The sequence below is a fragment of the Pteropus alecto genome, unplaced genomic scaffold (genome assembly GCF_000325575.1).
Source record: "Pteropus alecto unplaced genomic scaffold, ASM32557v1 scaffold201, whole genome shotgun sequence".
Classification (NCBI taxonomy): domain Eukaryota; kingdom Metazoa; phylum Chordata; class Mammalia; order Chiroptera; family Pteropodidae; genus Pteropus; species Pteropus alecto.
In genome coordinates this window covers 336,864-341,263 of record NW_006430503.1, presented here as the reverse complement: position 1 = coordinate 341,263, position 4,400 = coordinate 336,864, and the positions used below count along the sequence as shown (strand labels likewise).

The 4,400-nt window shown below is 35.6% G+C and overlaps 1 pseudogene; it reads left to right on the top strand.

Annotated features, from left to right (window-relative positions):
- The first annotated feature begins 3,163 nt into the window (after positions 1 to 3,163).
- LOC112482427 lies at positions 3,164 to 3,280 on the top strand (annotated as a pseudogene).
- The last annotated feature ends 1,120 nt before the right edge of the window (positions 3,281 to 4,400 follow it).

The following is a 4,400-nucleotide window of genomic DNA, read 5'->3' as shown; positions in this document are numbered from 1 at the left end:
CTCTACATATTTGTAATTGTAAGCACACGCCAAAGATTCAGAACCGAAGTATATAACATAAAACAAGGACCAGAGGGAAAACCAACAAAAGCCAACTAAAATAAAGAAAACAGAAACACAAGGACAAGGAAGCAATGGACACAGAACTACCAGAAAGCAAAAGATAAAATGGCTATAAGAAGACCTCATATTTCAATAATCACCCAAAATGTAATGGCTGAACTCACCAATAAAAAGGCACAGAGTTATAAAATGGATCAAAAAACAAAATCCAACCACATGCTGCCTCCAGGAGACACATCTCAGCTCCAAACACAAATACAGACTCAAAGTGAAAGGGTGGAAAATGACATTTCAAGCAAATGGCATTCAGAGAAAAGCAGGAGTAGAGGTACTAATATCAGATGAAAGAGAATTCAAAATAAACAAGGTCAAGAAAGATACTGAAGGACACTTCATAATGATAAAGGGAATCATTCACCCAGAAGACATACACTTATTAATATCTATGCTTCCCAATCAGGGAGCCCTCAAATATGCAAAGCAATTACTAACAGAACTAAAAGGAGAAACAGACCAAAACGCTATCATAATAATAGGGGACCTAAATATCCCACTGTCGGATATGGACAGATCACTCAAACAGAAAATCAATCAGGAAATAACATCCTTAAATGACACATTAGATCAACTGGATATAATTGACATTTACAGGGCCCTTCATCCCAAAACTACTGCTTATACATTCTCTAGTACATGTGGAACATTCTCAAGAATCAACCACGTACAGAGATAGTCTCAACAAATAAAAGAGGGTTGAAATCATACCAACCATATTCTTTGATTATAATGCACTGAAGTTGGGGATCAACACTAAAAAGGAAGCAGGAAGGAACATAAATACATGTAGATTAAACAACATGCTAGTGAATAACTAGGTCAGAGAAGAAATGACAGGCCAAGAGATACACAGAAGCAAATAATAATGATAGTACAACATATCAAAACTTTTGGGACATGGCAAAAGTGGTCATAAGAGTAAAGTTCATATATTACAGGCTTATCTCCCAAAACAAGAACGAGCCCAAATAAACACCCTAACACTTCATCATAAAAAACAAGAAAAGGAAGAACAATGAAGCCTAAAGTCAGCAGAAGGAAGGGAATAAGTAAAATTAGAGTAGAAATAAATGAAATTGAAAACAAAAAAACGATAGGAAAAATAAATGCAACAAAGAGGTGGTTCTTTGAGAAGTTAATAAAATTGACAAACCCCTGGCTAGACTCACTAAAGAAAAAAAGGAAAGGGCACAAATAAACAAAATCAGGGATGAAAGAGGGGAAATTATGACAGACACCATGGAAATACAAAGGATCATGCAAGAATACTATGAAAAAGTATATAATACCAAATTTAATAACCTAGAGGAAATGGGTATGTGCTTAGAAAAGTAGAACCTTCCTAATCTGAATCAAGAATATCTAGCAAATCTAAACAGACCAATCAGCATTATGGAAATTGAAACAATTATCAAAAAGTTACCAAAAAGTAAAAGTCCAGGACCAGATGGCTTCACCAGTGAATTCTACCAGACATTCAAATAAGATTAAATACTGTTCTCCTCAAACTCTTCCAAAAAATCGAACAGGAGGCAATACTTCCCAACTCATTTTATGAGGCTAATTTTACCCTGATACCAAAAAAACAGAGATAACACACGAAAAAACTACAGACCTATATCTCTCATGAACAAAGAGGCAAAAGTCCTAAATAAGATACTAGTGAACCGAATACAGCAATTAATTAAAAAGATTATACACCACGATCGAGTTGACTTCATCTCAGAGGCACAGGGACGGTTCAACATATGCAAACCAATTAATGTGATACACCACATAAACAAATTAAAAAATAAGAATCATACGATAACAGATGCAGAAAAAGCCTTAGACAAGATACAGCATCCATTTATGATCAAAATACTTAACAAAACTGTTATAGAAGGAAAGTACCTTAATATAATAAAGGCCATATATGACAACCCCTCAGCCAACATTATACTTAGTGGTAAAAAACTAAAAATGTTCCCTCTAAGATCAGGAACAAGGCAAGGCTGTCCACTATCACCACTGTTATTTAATATAACATCAGAGATCCTAGAGAGTGCAATCAGGTAAGAGAAAGATATAAAAGGCATCCAAATAGGAAATGAAGAAGTCAAATTGTCTCTATTTGCGGATGACATGATTCTGTATATAGAAAACCGTTAAGACTCCATAAGAACAGTACGAGAAATAAGCAAATGCAGTAAAAGTCTCTGGATACAAAATCAACGTTCGAAAATCCATAGCGTTCCTATACTCTAATAATGAAGTGTCAGAAAAAGAAGTGGAAAAAATAATTCCTTTTGCAATTTCAACAGAGAATAAAATAGCTAGGAATGAATTTAACGAAACCTGTGAAGGACCTATATAATGAAAACTGTAAGACCCTATTAAAAGAAATCGAAAAATATACAAAGAAATGGAAAGATATTCCGTGTTCTTGGATTGGAAGAATCAACATAGTTATAATGACCATATTACCTAAAGCATTATACAGACTTAATGCAATCCCCATCAAAATCTGATCGCCATTTTTTAAAGCAATAGAACAAAAAATAATCAGATTTGTATGGAAGCACAAAAGACCCCAAATTGCCAAAGCCATCCTGAGCAAAAAGACCGAGGCCGGAGGCATCACTCTGCCCACTTTAAATTATACTACAAAGTGACAGTAATCAAAACGGCATGGTATTGGCAGCAAAACAGACACACAGACCAGTGGAAGAGAATCAAGAGTCCAGAAGTAAAACCATATTTACATGGACATATAATTTTCGACAAAAAAGCCAAAAACATACAGTGGAGAAAGGAAAGCCTCTTTAATAAATGGTGCTGGGAAAACTGGAAAGCCACCTGCAAAAGAATGAAACTAGACTGTAGTCTATTACCACACACCAAAATTAACTCAAAATGGATTAAGGACCAGATTGTAGATCTGAAACAATAAAATGCATAGAAGAAAACAGGAACTAAAACTCAAGGACCTTGCACTTAAGGAGAATTTTATGAATTTGACCTCAAAGGCAAGGGAACTAAAAGCTAAAATAAATGAATGGGTCTACACAGCCATGGCACCCTGAACAAGCCTGATCCTGTCTGATCTCAGAAGCTAAGTAGCGTCGGGCCTGGTTAGTACTTGGATGGGAGACCACCTAAGAAGACCAGGTGCTATAGGCATAAAAAATAATAAATAAGGGATTTTAAGCTGACAAGGTCCTTGCAATCTGTGAGGTCAACCAAGGGTTGCCTTGCCTAAAAAAAAAAAAATAAATAAATAATAATAAAATAAATGAATGGGACTACATCAAACTAAAAAGCTTCTGCTCAGCTTTATAGAAACCATCAACAAGGTAAAGAGACAACCATCTGAATGGGAAAATATTTTTGCAAGCAACACCACCAATAAGGGCCTAATATACAAAATATACAAAAACTCATGCAACTCAATAAGAACAAAAAATTGAGTTGTTATGATCCAATTAAAAATGGGCAGAGGACCTGAACAGACATTTCTCACTAGAGCACATACAAAAGGCCAACAAACATATGAAAAGATGCTCAACATCACTAGCTATTAGGGAAATGCTAATCAAAATCACAATGAAATAGCATCTCACACCTGTTAGAATAGCTATAATCAACAGAACAAGTAATAACAAATGTTGGAGAGGATACGGAGAAAAAGGAACCTTCATACACTGCTGGTGGGACTGCAAATTGATACAGCCACTATGGAAAACAGTATGGAGGTTCCTCAGAAAACTAAGAACGGATCTACCATATGATCTAGCAATCCCTCTACTGGGTATTTATCCCAAAGACTTGAAAACCCATATCTGAAAAGATATTTGCGCACTGATGTTCATAGCAGCACAGTGGCCAGGACATGGAAGCAACCGAAGTGTTGGCTAAAGATGGTTGGCTAAAGAAGCTGTGGTACATATATACAATGGAATATTACTCAGCCATAAGAAGAGATGAAATACTGCTATTTGCGACAACATGGATGGGCCGCGAGATAATCACGCTAAGCGAAATAGTCCAGACAGAAAAAGTTGAAAACCACATGATATCACTTATATGTGAGATATAAACCTAAAAGCAACAAATGGAACAGGACAAACAAACAGAGACTCATGGACATGGGCTACAGACTAGTGGTTACTGGAGGGTAGGTTTTGCGGGGAAGGAAAAAAATATATATATATTTTAGCAAAAGTTACAGGTTGCTAATAAACAATATTTCAAAAATTCCTGTAGGTCAATTACATAATTTATACTTCTTAGGAATAGTT